This window comes from Macaca mulatta, chromosome 14, assembly GCF_049350105.2.
Source record: "Macaca mulatta isolate MMU2019108-1 chromosome 14, T2T-MMU8v2.0, whole genome shotgun sequence".
NCBI classification, from domain to species: Eukaryota; Metazoa; Chordata; class Mammalia; order Primates; family Cercopithecidae; genus Macaca; species Macaca mulatta.
In genome coordinates, this window is record NC_133419.1 from 38,061,414 (window position 1) to 38,080,280 (window position 18,867).

The 18,867-nt window shown below is 43.7% G+C and overlaps 1 long non-coding RNA gene across 1 annotated transcript in view; it reads left to right on the forward strand.

Moving 5' to 3' along the window:
• The first annotated feature begins 892 nt into the window (after positions 1–892).
• LOC144334557 (uncharacterized) overlaps positions 893–18,867 on the forward strand; it is a 177,302-nt gene continuing 159,327 nt past the window's right edge. Inside the window, exons 1-2 of the long non-coding RNA XR_013404522.1 lie at positions 893–1,204; positions 2,381–2,544. This is a non-coding gene — a long non-coding RNA (uncharacterized LOC144334557). The remainder of the gene's footprint in view (positions 1,205–2,380; positions 2,545–18,867) is intronic.

The following is an 18,867-nucleotide window of genomic DNA, read 5'->3' on the forward strand; positions in this document are numbered from 1 at the left end:
TTTGGGATGCAAGGTTTTTTGTTTTTTTAATTACTGTAATATTTCCTGTGCCTAGTGTGAGGAGTTGGGGGAAAGTAGTTAAATGTATAGAGCCCCTACTATGTTTCCAGATGCTTTCTGTATGCATTATCTCTTTTGAGCTTTATAATAATTTTTTGAGGTAGGTAGTACTAGGACTAGCTCAATTTTTGTATATGGGAAAACTGAGGCTGAGAAAGCATAGATTATTTGTTTAGGATCTTGAAGAAATAAAATGGCTGAGCTGAAGTTTGAAATCAGATCCTTGTGACCCCAAATTCCCTTAGGGCCCAGGAATAAAATGACACCACTCTGATTGAAAGCTAACAACCTATACCAGTGATGTATTGATATGGTGCTGTTTCACTGAGAAAAAACTTAGTGACCAGTGCAATCAAAAACACAGAGTAAAGGGGCAAGACTAGTCCTCCTGTGGATAAGAAATGGAATTCCTGACATGTCTACACTGTTTGTGAAAGTGAGTATATTTGTGATTTTGTTCCAGAAATTACTAGTTTTTTTTTTTATTGATAGAGCAGAGAACATTCTGAATAAATGCTAACAACTGCTTTTGGGGAGCAAAGTAAGGTAGTGCGATGTGGTGACCTTGGTTGTAGTTGTTACCGTGGAGGGTGTCCAGGTTCTTGGCATCTTGAACAAATAATTGGACAAAACACACAAACAAAGCAAGGAAAGAATAAAGCAACCAAAGCAGAGATTTATTGAAAATGAAAGTACACTTCACAGGGTGGGAGCAGGCCAAGCATAGGGGCTCAAAACCCCCGTTACAGAATTTTCTGGGGTGTAAATACACTCTAGAGGTTTCCATTGGTTACTTGGTGTACATCCTATGTAAATGAAGAGGAAGAAGTAAAGTTACAAAAAAGTTACAAAGTCATTTACTCAGTGTATGTTCTATGTAAATGGAGAGGATATTTCCTGTCATAGCTGAAGTGTTTGCATTTGATTTAGTTCTAGGAAGTCAGCATGAATCGGCCTTATGTTCCCTGCCTCCAGACCCTATTCTCCTGCCTCATAGGGAGTGACCGCACAGAAATGCTTTTTTTTTTTTTTTTTTCCAAGTTGGAAGTTTCTTTCAATTCAAACTCTGCCTGCTTTTAGATGGCTCCTCCTGGAACTATGCCTCAACATCTCTCCTGATACTTGGATACTTTTCCTCTGACTGGTGAGACCTCCATCTCTGATTCCATCTGCAGTCATTTGGGTGCAGTTCAGCCCACAGGATTAGAAAAATCCATGGCCGGACCAGCAAGATCTGGCCTGCAGTGCTGGTCAGTGACTTCTGTGACCCACCATCCCTTGGAGACGGACAGACCCTGGGCCTCTTCACCCTCCTCTCTCCTTTCCTGGAGAAACCAACTCTTTCAGGTTGGGCTGCTTCCTAGAATTTCTTGGTTTACTTAGTTCCAAGTGAGGTGGGAGGTGGAAAAGGGGACAGCTTCCAAGTTCTCCTGGGGAGAGCAAACTCAGGGCCATATCATCCTTTGACCACAGACAACCACTCATGGAATTTTTCCTGATGTCTGTGTGGTTCTCAAGTTTCCCAACCTGTTCACCCTGAGCACTTGGAGTTGGCTTTTGAGCTCAGAGAAAATACTCACTGTTGCCAGGCCACCAGTTTAGCCTTGGGGAACGATGACTAAATAAATAAGGGGACCCCGCCCCCAACCTTGTTAGTTTATTTTTACAGATCGGACTTTCCACGAATGCTGCCCAGAAAGCCCACAGAAAGGACTGTGGGGTGGCTGCTGTGGCTGTGCATGGCAGCTGGGGACTCCTTCTCTGACCCATTTAAGTCACACTATGATTGATGATCAGAATGGAAGGAAAACAACTGCAGATGGAGAGTCAGTGGGATAATCAAAACCAACACAACCTGTTCCTGGTGTCTGTCCTTGCCTGATGTTGAGGGGACACTTGAAGTAGTACAGTGGTTAAAAGCACGGGTTATGGAGTCAGAAAAATCTGAGTTCAAACCCCAAGAGCAGCAGTTAATGATTGGGAGACTTTGAGTAGATTTGTATCATTCTTCTGAGCCTTAGATCCTTGAGGGTGGTGGGGATAATAATACCTTCCTCTTAGTGTTGTTCTGAGGATTAAATGAGATAATACAGGGGGAAGTACATACAGCAGAGCTTGGCAAATAACCAGTGCTCCATCAGTTGCAGCTCCATCGCAGCTATTTGTTGGCTGCGATGATTCTGCGATTATGTGAAATACTCGGCACAGTATCTGGCACAGAGGAAATAATAAATGGTAGCTGTTTCATAGGATTATGGAATGTCAGGGTTGGAAGGAATCTTGTCTGAAGCCAAATTACTTTTATCTTCTCCTTTTACAGATGAGGCTCCTGAATACCAGAGAGGGCCGCTGACAGGTCCAGGATTACACTCTTAGCACCTAGCAGAAAGAGGGTTCACTACATCGTGCTTCCTGACATCTCTCCCTTTGAAGAGCAGTCAGACTCCTGCTTTGCTCTTCAGACTTAGTTTGGGGGTTTAACAGGTGAGGTTGCTGGGGGAACTCTTTTACAACATCTCTCTGAAAGAATCCAGGCTGCCAGTTTCATTTGGTTTGGGAGTCAGTAGCATGATGGAAAGACAAAAAAACACAACTTGACATCTGAAGAAATGGGTTCAAATTTTACCTGCAACTTACCAGTTCTGGGGCCTTGGCTCAGCAATTAAACTCCCTAAAACTCAGTTTTTTCTTTTGTAAAATGGGGTCATGAACAGTACCTACTTCAAAATGTGTTTGTGAAGATTAAATAAGTTAACATAAAGAGTTTAGAAGAGCGTCTGGCATATTGTGCTCAGTAAGTGTTTATTTATTGCTGAATAAACCAGTAATTTACTTAGTATTAATAATTCGCTATTACTAATTAAACTAGTATAATATAGTAATAAATTATTACTAAAGATCAGGTTGCAAAGACTTAGTGCTTAGGAACTCATTTCCTGCCTCCAGCCAATTTTGTGCCTCAGTGACAGAGTTGGTGGCCTTGGTCATGAGACAATGGGAAGGCAGTGCTGCCCGCAGGTAGAGGGTTAACACAGGAGTTTCCAGAATCGAGGGACAGCAGGGGATTGGTTTGGAATGCTGGTATGGATTTGGGGTACAGATCCGGATGCCTGGACTTTCTCTGTGGCTGGTGGCCTTGAGAGACACGTGTTACATCATTCTTGTTATTTATTTTTTTGTCACTGGAGCAAAGCAGAGGCTTTTCTTGGTTCAGTCAGGAGTCACGAGCAAGGACAAGCAGAGAAGCTGACCAGCTGTTGGGAGAATTCAGGCTGGAGTGGGCTCAGTGCCCAGGCCTTGCAGCCTGAGCTAGGGAGGAACACATCGAAATATGACATCTGCTGCCCAAGCTCCCCCGACACCCACCCCTTCCTTGTCCAGCTGCTCAGGAGAAGGGAGGAAGCTAGCATTTTCCCACTGCCATTGTATACCTGACAAGTTCATTAATCTTAGCTTATCTCATCCTTATGACCTCTCAAGCTGGTTATCATTTCTTTTTTATGGAAGAGGAAAAGGAAGAGGAAGAGGAGATTCAGAAGTGCCCAAGGGCACACATGGAGGCAGAGCCAGCATGCAAGCTAGAGTGTTGGACTCTAAAACCCATGTCCCTTTCACGGCACTCGATAGTTCTTATGGACCCAGTCAAGATATCACTGGCAGCATCTGGTTTATCATGAATCTGTGCAGTATATGGCCAGAGGAGACAGAAATAAACCTAGAGGCAGGTGGCTCCTGGCATTAATGGCCTGAAGAAAAGAGAAGCCCAGGCCCAAGACTCCTTCCTAGTTTGTGTATCCCTCCCTCCCCCACTACCTCCCCACTTCGCCTTCCTGCCCCTGGTGCCCTGGACCAACCCTTGGCCTGGAGAGGGCAGCCTGTCCCGGTGCCAGCCAAGCATGCTCAGGACTAACAACAATAGCTGGAAGGGCCCCTTGGAGCAAGTACTTCCTGAAGTGCTCAGAACAGCCACTGTCCTTGCGGCTCAGGAACAATCACAGCTAACGGCAGCTTCCGCGCTCCATTTCAGAGCCTCCAGCACTCTCAGTGGAGGTCCTGTGCCTGCTGTTGCAGGCTCCAAGCTTCAGGAGATACAGGTAGACAAGGAGTCCAGGAGGCCACCGCTCAGACTGCTCAAATGCCTAGGGTTTAGGAGGACCTCAGGGTTTTTTTTTTTCTTAAACTTGGACGAAAAATCTGGATGGTCATTTTCCTTTACCCTTCCTGTAAACCAGTGGCCTCATCCTTCATCTTTGTTCTTCTGTCGTCTTTCTTTGGGCTTTGAAAACAAAGAGGGAGAAAAAGAAAACCACAAGTAAAAATTCAATTCTGAAATAACATTATACACTTGATTCTTCATTCAGCAACACTGAATGAGGCCTGCTATGTGCTAACCACTTTAGGGTACAAAAAACTATTCAATATTTACTCACTTATTTATAAATGTATCTGGTCATTTCACAGTAATGCTAGAGCCCCTGCCAAGCTGCAGGCTTTGTAGACATGGAAATGCCTGGGCAGCCTGGGACCTTGTCCTGTGCGGCTTCAAGTCAAGGGTGGGAGGTGGACAAGTGAACCTGTAGTTGAAACACCCAGTTTATGTGCTGAGTGCTGGGAAGGGGAAGCACAGGGTGATGTGGGGGGCACACACAGGAGGGGCACCTGACACTGACCAAGAGTCCTGGAGGATGGATAGGAGGGAACCCAAGGGAAAGTGAGGTTAGGTGGGTAGGAGAATGCATAGGAAGAGACATTGACATTTGTGAAGGCTGGAGGTGAATAACAATGCATATTTTGCACCAAACATAAAGGAGATTCATGTGGCTGGATTGCGAGAGGAACAATAATCTCTAGTTGTTAGCAGTCCAAGCTCTGGATCCAGTCTGCTTGGGTTAGAATCTTTGTTGGGCCACCTATTACTGTGTATCCTTAGTGAAGCTATTAATGCTTCTGTAACTCAGTTCTCTTGTCTGAAAAATGGAGAGGATGAAAATAATAGTACCTACCTCATAGGTTGTGGCAAAGATGAAAATGAGAAAATATGCATGAAGTACTAGAACCATAGCTGGCATGCAGTAAGTAAGGGCTTTAGAAGTGTCACCTATGATTAGGTGAGGAGTAGGGGACAGGAGGCTTGGACAAGCAACGAAGTTAATTCCATACACCTGTAATGCCTGTGGGCCAGGCATTAGCGAACCAAGCAGAATCAGAAAGACCCAGCTCCCGACTGCAGGGAACTTGCAGTATTGATTTGTTAAAAACTTGGACCTCGGAATCAGAGAGATCTGCCTTCCAACCTGTCTAATCTGTGTAGTCATAGGCAGATTATTTACCCTCTTTGAGCCTTCTTCTTTTCATCGGTAAAATGGGCATAATGATAGTATATTCTTTATAGAGTTGGGGCAAGGATTGGTGAGACCGTGTGTTTGTGTATGTATATATAGTCTCTATGTATATAAAAACACATATAATGTAAATATATATATGTGTGTATATAAACATAGTGCTGGCAAAATAGTAGCTATTATGCCAATGACAGGGAAATAACCATAATACAGCGAGAATATTTTATTATAATCAGGATGGTGACGCCCTTAGACACGGTGGCTACAGGCTCTCAGCGGTTTCCCACAGCTCTAAAATAAAGACATATTTAGCTCACTGGCTTCATCTATCTTCATTTCCTCTGCTCTCTCTACTTCGTCTACCCAGCTTTGTACTACGCTGCCTAGACATTCCTGCTGTCCAAACCTACAGATTCCAGGTGAAGCGTCGTTTACCAGCAGAAGCTTTTCTTGAACCCCAGATGGGGTCAAGTTTATGCCCCCCGCTGCACACTCTCACAGTATCCCTTACTTTGATTAGTGTCTGTTGTCCATCTGGACTATAAGTTCCATAAAGTCGGGGTCATATCTTTTTTACTTATTATTGTCTCTCCATCCACTATTATGGTCCCCATATTAAGAAACCAATACATATTTACTAAATACGTCAACACAAATGCAGCCAAGATCGAACTTTTATAAAGGGAGAAGCTGGAACCTGCTCCACTTCCACTCAGAGAACACAATTTTCCAGGGCCCTCTGCAGATTCCGAGACCCCATTTCTTTGCCTGAACAGCAGTGTAACTGATATGTCACACTGTAATGAACTAGAGGGCTGATTAAGAGCTTATGTAAATGTTGGGACTTTTGGCAGCATTCATTTCCCTCTGATTTTGGCATGACTCAAAGCATGGGAATTTTTCAAAAGAGAGAGCTTTCAGAAAATACCCACACCCAACGGTGGAAACCTTAGAACACAGTGCAGAGGAACGTTCCTCAGCGAGGGATTAAGGGACTCTCAGCAGGTTTTCAAAGGCATATGGAGACAAGATGTCAGTGTGAGCTTGTTTCTCTGACAGAATCTGAAACGCTTTTAACCAGCAAGTTACCAAGAGGCTTTTAAGTGAAGAGGCTAATGTTGTAGGTTTATAAATAAATGGATGTTGGTGGTGACTCCTTTGTGGTTCATGTGACAGGAAGAACTTCAGGGAGGGGAGATTATGTCTTGCATTAACAGGTAAATTGCTTTTTCTGCCTCTTGGTTAAGTGAGCAGGAGGAGAGAGCGCCCTGGGTAAGGAATCGGGAGACCCCCCCTTTTCTTTTTAACCGATCCTGTCTTTCCCTGTGATAAGCAGTGTGACCATGGACACGATATTAACTGTTCTCTGCCTCAGTTCCCTCATCTGCCCAATGAGTTTGAAAACACCTTGTCAAATTTTTATAAAATTAACTTGTAATACTGGTAGCTGAAACTCATTGAACACTTAATATGTGTCAGCCCCATATGAACTCTGTCAATCTTCACAACCACCCATGCGATAGATTAGATTACTAGTGTTGTCCCTACTTTACAGAAGAGAAAACTGAGGCACAGACACTCTAAACACCTTGTCCAACGTCACACAGCTAATAAGTAGTGGCACCGGGATTTGAACCTAGGCTACCTGGCTCTGGAACCAGATTTAATGACTGTACTCTATGCTACTGCCTTTCTAAGTAGAGAGGGCCTTCTTAAAGGCCTTACGAAGAATAAGGCCTGCTGGCTAACTGGGCAGGATCTCAACAGAGAGTCTGCAGGGGAAAGGAGAAGGGTAGAGTGTCTACCAAGGGGAGGCATTATGTCTCTTTGGTAATCGTCTCCAGAAGGTCAGCTTTACCTTTTTATGTCTAGTATGGGAGAATGAGAGTGCTTAGACCTTGGGCTTGGAGACAGATATGGGCTTGAATCCATGTTTGGCCACTTAATATGTAACTTTTAGGGTAAATTACTAATCCGATCTGAGTTTCACAGCTCACCTTAAAGACAGAGCTATCAAGGTTACAGGATGTTGTGTGGATTATGTGAGAATATGTCAGGCATATGGTGCTCAATGAGTTTCCCCCTTCTCCTGTTTAACATGGCTCCCCGAAAATGAATGTATTTGGTGTCAATCACACTTTGAAACTGATTTGGGATATGTTTATTCTCTGGGCTGCATTTTACGTTGATAGTGTTTTTTCAGGTCAGGGTAATTGATAGGTTCTTGGGGTTCACTCCCACACTCACATGTGTCTACTAATGGACAATTTTCTGGTCCTTTGGTGTGGGGCATATAGCCATTTCCAAGGAGGTTTTATCCTTGTTGAGGACAGGGTCTCAGCCCCATCCCAGTCATGAGCTGGAAATGGACAGGAAACACAAGGACACTGGATTCCATACACTTTTCCTGGGTAGCATTTCTGTGCTGGAACCAGGGGGTTTGGTTGTTCAGGCAGGAAGCCAGCTGGCTAGTTGACTGTGGTCTCAGCTGAGGAAATGGGGAGCCAGGAGAGTCAGCAGACAAACCCATGCCAGAGTCTATGAGGGCTGCTTGGACTCATACTCCAGAGAGTCCAGATACAAAGTCCAGTAAGGTCAGGAGAGATGGGGATTACACATAAAATCTTAAAAGCTGGACTGCATCTGGAAAAGGTCACAGTGCAAGTTCTTGGTAAGTCCAGGTAAATAGGTACAATCTGAATTTATGGAAAAGAGGGTACACTGTGTGTGTGAGTGCCAGCTGATTTCAAATTAGGTGGCATATTAGGCATTGAAAGATAGCCAGATAAAACCTAGCATCCCCTGGCAACACCACACTGGGGCAGACATTCAGGTGGGAGGGATATGTTATAACAGGAAGAAAAATTGATTTTGATTTTTAGTCCCTTCTTAGCTTATAATAGAGCAGTTGCATGTAAAGAACGCTTACTATGTGCCACAGACTGTGAGCATGCAATCTCCTTTAATCTCTGCAGCAAGCCTATAATATTAAGACCAATTTTTTCCATCTTATATATATTTTTTCCTTTGAGACAAGGTCTCACTCTGTTGAACAGGCTGAGTGCAGTGGTGCGATCATAGCTCACTATAGCCTTGAACTCCTAGGCTCAAGTGATCCTTCTGCCGCAGCCTCCTCAGTATCTGGGACTACAGGAGCATGCCCACACATCTGACTGACTTTTAATTTTTTTCAGTAGAGATGAGGTTTCACTATGTTACCTGGGCTGATCTCAAGCTCCTGGGCTCAAGTGATCCTCCTGCCTGGGCCTCCCAAAGTGTTGGGATTACAGGCTTGAGCCACTGTGGCCAGCCAGATTCTCTTTTATTGCACAGAAAAGTATAAGCCTTGGTCCATATCCACAAGGTATTGATGTTGCCATCACCACAGAATGATAGAATGTCAGAAACATCCCTCTGATCAGTCCTCTCCCAATCTTCTCCAGCAAGCTTAGTGCAAGTTTGGGGGCCTGAAGGCCAGTTTTGGGATTTGCTCAGTTGTAGAAGGCTGTAGAAGGTGGCCCCTCTACCCATTCACTCACTGTATGTTACTTGAGGTGCCCACTATGTGTCAGAAAATGTTCTTGACATAGGTCACGAGATAGACCCTCCTCTCGCAGACCTTGCAATCATAAGAGTGACCAAATTACCAGTATGATAAGCTCTTTTGTTAAAGAAGTAGAAGGTGTTATAGGGACTCATAAATGGAGCACCACTTAAATAAATCAGAAGAGACTTCCTGAAAGAAGTAACAACTAAACCACATACACGGAGTCAAGCTTTGCATGGAAGGTGCCATCAAGGCTTCAGATTCAAAGGGGATGGTCATATTCACTGTATACACTGGCATGGAGCAGAAATTTAAAACAAAAATGAAAAAGTGTAATTAAAAATCTAGGCTTAAACATGGCACAAGTATACATATGTAACAAACCTGCACGTTATGCACATGTACCCTACAACTTAAAGTATAATAATAATAATAAATAAATTTAAAAAAAAAATCTAGGCTTAAAATTAAAAAAAAAATATATATATATATAAAACAGAGCCCTTGTCTACCATCTCTCTCACCTCAGCACTGTGCGAACCCACTTGAGTATTGTTCAGTTCTTTGAATGCTGATTGACACTGACAAACAAGAGGGCATTAAAAGGGGAGGTCATGGCTGGGCGTTGTGGCCGATACCTGTAATCCCAGCACTTTGGGAGGCCAAGGCGTGTGGATCACCTGAGGTCAGGAGTTAGAGACCAGCCTGACCAACATGGCAAAACCCTGTCTCTACTAAAAATTTGCCGGGCTTGGTGGTGGGTGCTTTCAATCCCAGCTACTTGGGAGGCTGAGACAGGAGAATCACTTGAACCTGGTAGGTAGAGGTTGCAGTGAGCCAAGATCACACCACTGCACTCCAGCCTGGGTGACAAGAGCAAAACTCCATCTCAAAAAAAAAAAAAAAAAAAGGAGGTAACCAAGAAGTGGAGAGATTTGAACCCTTATAATGCAGGAAATAGGTTGCATTTTGAAGGGCACACAGTGAGGCAGAGGCATAGCAAGGGGAAGCCTCACTTCTTGTCTGGGCTACAGTAGGCCTCCATCTTCCTCTTCTTTACACACACTCCAGATAAAATGCCCTATATGATGACTCAGAGTCATTAATAACATGACCACTTGTGCAGCCCAAAGATTAGACAGCCAAAAGCCAAGAGTCTGTTGTGTTGAAGTGGCTCTGGGTGGGAAGCATTCTCCCCAGAGACTAGGGCAGGGTATGACTTGCCAGGGAGGGTTTGCAGAATGTTTAGACTGTGACTCATGAAGGTCTTAGATGAATAAATAGCTCTCTTTCTGCTGTGACTGTTGACAGGGCTGGTGACAGCTTACCTTTGAGGTTGCCAAGGAGAATCTCACTCTGATTTTTTGACAAGTTCAATTTTCTTAGCCAGCTGGGGTCTCCAGAATGACCACCATGAATAAAGGCCTGGCCAAATATAAGGGGCGATGAAGCAATAGGTGATATTTGAAAGTATGAAATCTGAAGTGCAAACATCTCCTCTTAGCCAAGGAAGAGTCATTATTGGGAAGGGAAGATTAAAGGAAGAAATTTTTCTGTTTTCTGGATTGGGAAAACAATATCTTGCATCTTCATGTGGCTAGTTGGCCACTTTATTGATAGTCTTAGAGCTACATAATGCTGGTGAGAAGAAAGGTAGTCCTCTTTCTGGAAACATCTATATAATTTTAAATGTATTTGGCTATAGTAATAAAACCCTGACTGATAGTGGCCCACACCATATCAGCTTGATTATCTCACATAACAGGATGTCTGGAGGTAAGTAGTCTAAAGTGAGAACAGCAGTTCCACAGTATTATTGAGTTGACAGACACTTTTTAATCTCCATATTTATGTAAGTAATTGATTCTTGTTGTCTCATGGTTTCAAGATGGCTGCCATGTCTCCAGATATCACAACAGTATTCAAAAGTAGAGAGGTGACAAGGAGTAGGAGTGTGGCGTGGCAAAAGATCCTTTTCTTGGAATGACTATGTCATTTTATCAGTGAGGAAACAAAAGTATCCCAGAAGCCCTCCCAGCTGATTCACTCTTATATCTAAATGACCAGAATATTATTGACCAGAACTGGGTCCCATAACTGCCCTCAGATGCAAGGGAGCCTGGAAAAATGTCTGGCAAGTTAATGAAATAGTCATGGCTGACTTAGGTCAATCATGATTTAACCCCACCAACCCAGGGCTGGCACTTTTCTGTCTTGAATAAAAATAATGTTTTGTTGGTAAGGAAGAAGGTTGTTGGGGATGGGGACAGTTTCTACCACATGCCTTTGGAAAGCTAGTCCAACATTATACTATGATGACACATCATTAGTACAAAATAAAAAAACTAGAAATAGAGGTGTGAATTTGCAGGATTTTCAAGGCACGAAGGTCTTTGAGAATGTGATGGACTCCAAAGACTGTCAGTGTGTGCTAATTAAAGATAGCAGAGAAAAATAACAAGTCACTTAACACACCCATTGTGGTACTCACCCTTTAAGGCCCAAGCCAACTTTGCCTGCATATGAATCTTCCCATCCCTTGCAGGTAGAGCTAGCCCGTCCCTCCTCCTTGCTCCCATTGCACTTTTCACACACCTTGATTATATGAATCACCAACTTGAATTCAGAATCAACAGGTATTTATTGTGTCCCTATTCTGTCCTGGCCCTGTGTTTGGTATCTCTCTGTGTCAGTTTACAGTAGACCTTCCATGGCTTCCCCTTGTCATCAGGTAATGGACATTCAGGGATAGTAAACTCGAGAGAATTTTAAACTTAGCTCACAAGGCCTTTTGTACCCACTCTGGTTTACTTCTCTTATCTCAACTATCCTGACCACCATCTCCTTAAACCTGTATTTCAACCATTCTCTTGACTCATGGAAGCTATCCATTTCTTCTCTCTTTCCCTGCTATTCCTACTACACAAAACAATATTCTTTTCTTCTATGCCTGGTCAATTTTCACTTATCTTTCACGCCTTATCTTAGATGTCATTTCCTGGAAATGAGCTAGGTAGGACTGAGCTAGGTAGCCTTTGTCTATGATCTGCCTTGCCATCTTAGTCTGCTTGCATTGCTGTCAAAGAATACCCAAGGCTGGGTAATTTATAAAGAAAAGAGGTTTATTTGGCTTATGGTTCTTCAGGCTGCACAAGAAGCATGGCACCAGCATCTGCTTCTGGTGAGGGCTTCAGGGAGCTTTCAATCATGGAGGAAAGGGAAGGGAAGATGGCTGTGCGGAGATCATATGATGAGAAAGGAAGCAAGAGAGAGAGGTGAGAGGTGCCAGGATCTTTTTTAGAAACCAGCTCTTGGGGGAATGAATAAAGCAAGATCTCATTTATTACCATGAGGAGTGGACCAAGCCATTGAGAGGGATCTGTTCCCATGACCCTAACACTTCCCATTAGACACCACCTCCAACACTGGGGATCACATTTCAGCATGAGGTTTAGAGGGGTCAAACAAACCATAGAACCTGCCCTGCATATCATAATTGTAGTCACTGTAATGTAAGTGCCTGAGTTTCCCAGTGGTGGGACTGAGGTGCATTCATCCCTTCATTGCCAATGCATGGTATACTGTCTGATCCATCCTGAGGGATTTTTGTTGAATGGCTGAGTGACAAAGCTTTTCATTAAATATTTAGTGCTAGATTATGCATCAGAGCCCATAGTTGTAGCCCTGACTCAGAAGGGGAGGTTCCTGAGCACTCAGTGGTGCTGCAGTTAAGTAAACACTGGGCTTGATGGCCTGTCATGGAGTGACCACAGAAAAAGCCCATTCTGTCTCCAGGCATAAGCATTATTCTTCTGGGGGAAAAAAAGAGGAATTAGTTTTCAACTTTGAAAAAACAAAACAAAACAAAACAAAAACAGGAAAAGTCCCCTTTGTTTTCTTTCCCAAATAAAAGATCACACTGAAAATCAATCTCAAAAACATAGTGGAGATGATTTGCCTAACACAGGGGTATATGAAATTGCTATTCCTGTCATAACAAATGACCACAAATTAAGTCATTTAAAACAACATACTATTGGGCCGGGCATGGTGGCTCACACCTGTAATCCCAGCACTTTGGGAGGCCAAGGCAGGCAGATCACTTGAGGCCAGGACTTTGAGACCAGCCTGGTCAACGTGACCAGCCTTAGCCAGGCATGGTGCCACATGCCTGTGGTCCCAGCTTCTTGGGAGGCTGAGGCACGAGAATTCTTGAACTCAGGAGGCAGAAGTTGCAGTGAGCCAAGTTGGTGTCAGTGCCCTCCAGCCTGGAAGACAGAGTCAGACTCTGGTCTCAAAACAAAACAAAAGAAAACAAAACAAAACAAAACACACGATTATCATCTTATAGTTGAACAGGTTAGAAGTCACATGGCTTTCATTGGGCTAAAATCAAGATGTTGGCAGGACTGAATTCCTTTCTGGAGGTTCTGTGGTAGCAGCTTTTTTTTTTTTTTTTTTCCTTTTCCAGTTTCTAGAAACTCCAGTTTTGGGGCTCATGGCCCTTCCTCCATCATCAAAATCAGCAACATTGCATCTCTCTGATCATTCTTCCACAATCACAACTCCTTTTGATCACAGCTGGGAAAGGTTCTGTATTTTCAAGGTCCTATGTAATTAGATTGGGCCCACTTGGATAATCCTAGATAATCTCGCTGTCTCCCAGTCCTGAACTTAGTCACATCTGCAAAGTTGCTTTTGCCGTGTAAGATAACATATCACAGGTTCTAGAGGTTAGAACATGGGCATCTTTGGAAGGCCATTATTCTGTCTACCACAGGGAGAAAGAAAAGTAAGATGGGTGGGAGTCTTTCTGACTCTCCCTTTTTGGACAGCGCTTGTGCCTACAGTAGTCCTAGAAGCCCTAGAGTAGAGTTAAGACCTCACTGGTCTCTAAAATGTATTGTGGCTCTAATGAAAGGCCCAAATAGCTGTAGGACCTTGGAATGTCATTTATCTCTCCATCTCTTTGTTTCAGTATCTGTAAAACAGGGAAAATTAGTCTATTTAGCTGATAGGGTTGTGCTGAGGTTATGGGACACAGTCTATGCGAAATACTTAGCCTAGTGCATGGCACATAGTAAACATTCAGGAAATGCTAGGTATTTTCATTATTAGATGTCCTAGGGCCCCTTTCCATTCAAATAGCTGGCTCTATCATCCTAATTTAAAACAGAGCTGCAACAGATGGAATGAGAACTGCTTTTCCTGGTTCATTTAGCCATCACAATAAACTCTTTTTTTTTTTTTAAGTTTCACTTATTTTCCCTAAAACACGAAGCACATTTTTGTGCCTGTACGGTTAAAAACTCCTTTTGTTCTTTTGAGCATCTAGAAAATAATGGAAAATATGGTGGGTACCAATGAGAACCAAGAGGCTGGGTGACAGCAGAGTTCTGCTCTGACCAGAAGGCAGTGAGCAGGACCTGGTGTTTATTTAGGAACATATAAAGAGAGCTGAGGCTACAGCTGGGAGACAGTTTACGAAACACAAACACTAGGGAAGATTACCAAATATTAGGCTTGAATTTTATAGCGTCGGGAAGAAGCACTGTATTCCCGATGACAATAAAAATCTGGCCTTCTAAAGGTAAATAGTCCCTCATGTCCCTTTTGAAGACAGGAATGTTCATGGGAAGGGCCCATTCCTGTTTGAGAGACGCAGGTCTTCCTTCTCTTGTCTCCCAAACTTCTTGTGGCATCGTTGAGCTGGAGCCATCCAGACCAGGGAGTGTCAATACCCTTAAGGGTGTACTCATCCTTTCTGACTCGATCATACCGCTTGGGGAATTCTACCCTTATATGGAAACTTCAAATGTGCAAAAAACTTTATGCACTAAGATGGTTGGTGCAGCATTATTAGTAATAGCCTTAGATGGAAGGCATCTCACATTGTCTGCTGTTAGAGGAAGATCTTGGCAAATTATGGCACATCTTGACAATGGAATAGAAGGTGGTCAATGCTTACGAGGAGCCTTGAAGGCATTACAGTAACTGAAAAAAAAAATAGATACAGGATATACATTTGTATATTTAGTCTAATTTCTGTGTTATTAGGAAATATATCAGAAAGTTATCTGTAGTTGTTCTCGGGTGTTTGGAGTAAAGGAAAATTTTTCCTTCCCCTTCTTATTACTATTTTTCTCTATTTTCCATTTTTTACATTGAATGAATAACCTAGTGTATAAACACCTTGGATATGGAGGCTACTGCCTGTGTTTGAACCCTGCCCCCTGCTGGCTGGCTGCTGAACCTTTCAGTGTTCTCTTCTGTCATGTGGGGTTAATAATCATTCCTACCTTGCAAGATGGATGTGAGCATGAAAGAGATAATCCAAGTGAAGGGCTTGACACAGCACTTTGCAGAGTAAGTGCTCACAAGATGCCAGCTGGTATTGTATTGCTATGTTTGGATTTCAAAACTATTTCCAACAAATCTAAAAATCTTAGAGATGGGGCCGGGCACAGTGGCTCACACCTGTAGTCCCAGCACTTTGGGAGGCCAAGGCGGGCAGATCACTTGAGCTCAGGAGTTCAAAACCAGCCTGGCCAACATGGTGAAACCCCGTCTCTACTAAAGATATTTTAAAAATTAGCCAGGCATGGTGGCAGGTGCCTGTAATCCCAGCTACTTGGGAGGCTGAGGCAGGAGAATCGCTTGAACCTGGGAGGCAGAGATTGCAGTGAGCCGAGATCGCGCCATTGCATTCCAGCCTAGGCGACAAGAGTGAAACTCTGTCTCAAAGAAAAAAAGAAAAATCTTAGCAATGGAAGGCATCTCAAATAGTCTGTGATTAGAGGAAGGACTTGGTAAATTATGGCACATCTTGATAATTGAATGGAAGGCAGCCAATTGCTTACAAAGAGGCTTGAATATCAAAAGAAAACTGTTACTCTCCTACCTTAGCCAGTGAAAAAACTTACCCCACAGGTTTATCAAACAAACTTTCTTTTTCCTATTTCTTAATCACTTATGATGTTTTGGAGAGCATCTACATAGTTAGCAGCTAAAGGCCTTCTGAATGAGAATACTCAATTTTTCTCTTGGGAGAAAAATCTCTAAGACTGCAGCTGTCTCTTCAGTTGCTGACAATCCCTGCTCTTCTACCTTCTCTAAGCATCAGTTACCATTCCTCCCATTTTGGGAGGTCTCCCTAGATGATCATCTGTGTATCCACCAACTCTATCAGTTTGGCTGCACATAAGGAAAAGCTGACTAGAGCTATGTAAAGGAGTGTGTTAGTCATTTATTGCTGCGTAACGAATTGTCACAGACATCATGGCTTAATGCAACATGCATTGATTGTCTCGAAGTTTCTGTGGATGAAGAGTCCAGGCATGGTTTAATTGAGTCCTCTGCTCAGGGTCTCACCAGCTGTTATGAATGTGTCAGGTGGGCTGCATTTTTATATGGAGGCTTGACTTGGGAAGAATCCACTTTCAAGCTCATTCAAATGGTTGGCAAGAATGTATTTCCTTGCCGCGGTGGGACTAAGTGCCCTGGCTTCTTGCTGATTGGAGGCTAACTTTAGCTCCTAAAGGCCACTCACAGTTCCTAGAGGCCACTTGCAGTTCCTTGCCATGTAGGCTTTCCCGACAAGGCTGCTTACTTCATCAAGTCAGCAGGGAGAATCTCGAGAGTAAGCCTGCTAAGAAGCTTTACATAACATGACGCAAGCACCAGAGTCACTTTCCATCCCCTTTGCCACCCTGGTTAGAAGCAAGTCACAGGCCCTACCCATATTCAAGGGGAATAGAGCACATACAGACATGACCACCAGCAGGTGGGGATCATGGGGGTCACCTTAGAGTGTCCGGCACAACAAGGAAGGGTTTATTTTTTTTATGGTGACGAGGAGCCCAGCATGGGCAGATTGGGGTGAGGGAACTTATCCACGGTGCTATCCATATTTTAGGCTCTTCTGTTTGTTTTGCCATTTCTCACTCTGTTTTTTGTTTGTTTGTTTGTTTGTTTTGAGACAGAGTTTAATTCTTGTTGCCCAGGTTGGAGTGCAGTGGCGTGGTCTTGGCTCACTGCATCCTCTGCCTTCTGGGTTTAAGCGATTCTCCTGCCTCAGCTTCCCAAGTAGCGGGGATTACAAGCACACATCACCATGCCTGGCTAATTTTTGTATTTTTAGTAGAGACGGGGTTTCACCACGTTGGCCAGCTGCTCTCAAACTCCTGACCTCAGGTAATCTGCCTGCCTCAGCCTCCCAAAGTGCTGGGATTACAGGTGTGAGCTACCACGCCTGCCCCACCCTTTTGATTATAAAATGGTTCTCCTAAGATTCACATCATCCTCATTCAAAGAGCTTCAAACAGTAGATTCCTGGAAGCCCTACCCAGACACATGGCCCATTGACTCTTGCATTTGTATCAGTGGGCCATTTCTACCACAAAGACCATTGGAAAACACACCCAGTTAATAAACAATATCCACTGCGACCCCAACAAAAATGCCAAATGTAGTTGGCATGTGTCTTTTGACCTTCAATACATAGGCACATGTGTTAACGCTTCCACTGAGGGCTGGCCTATGAGTAAGTTACAAAGTTTGAATGAGAAAATACATAAATAATCATTTGCACAGTGCCTGGCACATGACACTTTCTCAATCAACGTTGCCTCTTTTCACCATTCCCTACCTGCTCTCCCACAACTCTGACACCTTTTGTTTCTTTTTCTGTGTCGCCCCTGCCTCTGGGTTTAAATGTTCCAAACACAGCAGCACCTCTAGAGTTAAGCACCCTGTCAGGCAGACAAGTCTGTATTTATGAGGGAGGAATGTAATAGCCCCAGCTGGAACCCTGCCAGGGGACTAGCAACTGCAACACCCTTATTTGCTCTGGGGAGGAGCAGCTTGGAAACTTTTTATGAGATTCCAGAAGCAGCAAGGTCATCAGTTTTATGGCCATCCCGCTTCGTTTGTAAATACGGCCTTTGAATGATAATGTTTGGGCTCCTTGACACAAACAAGGCTGGTGTTAGCTCCGTTGGAATGGGAGACAATAAAATAAAATATATTCTGTTCCACGTGACTGCAAGGCGTTCTGAGCAATTTCAGACCCCAACAAACAACAAACCAGTTGTACATTCAGAAAGCTTGATTTTTAGATAGCCTCACCATAAAGCCCCTACGTGCGTCTGAGGCAGGTAATCTGATTTGTCAGGTCACAAGCGAAGCAACATGTGTTTACTATCACACTCATTTCCCAGCCAGCTGCAAGTGTCTGGGGGAAAGCTCTTGGTCAGGCCTGTTTGCTATGATAAAGTCAAGGCCAAGGAGGAGGGCTGCCTGCTCACCAGGCTCCATGTGTTCTTGTAAATAAGAACAACCCTCTCCAGTGACACCTGGGCCTCTTTCTCTAATTGCTCACTGGACCGTGGCTTTTATTAGAGTTGAATATTTACTAGGCTGAGCCCAAGAAACATTCAGCTTCCATTGTCTGGCTGGCTGCCACCGTCTGCTCTGCATTACAGTTGGCCATGGGTACAAGGTCACCCCATTTTTGGGTTTCTTTATTTTGGGCCAGCCACTTGGCAGCAAAGACAGAGCCAGCCTCTGTGTGTGTGTGTGTGTGTGTGTGTGTGTGTGTGCGCGTGGACTGACGGGGAGTATGGGCAGAGGAGGCAGGAAGAGGTAGGGAAGCAGGAAGACACTGCATAAATGAATGAAATTCTCCTTTATAGGCACAACTCCTGGTACCAAATACACTTTTGACAAATGTTTGTTGAATGAACAAATGAGTGATTCTATTCATTTAACCAGCATTTATTGAGTACCTACTATTTGCTAGGTGCCTAAAGTCTGATGATAATGCAGAACTTTACAAACAAAATTTATGTTCTCGTGGAAAATGAATTCTGGTTGGGGGATGAAGAGGATCAACAAATGAATGAGCGAGATGTAATTGAC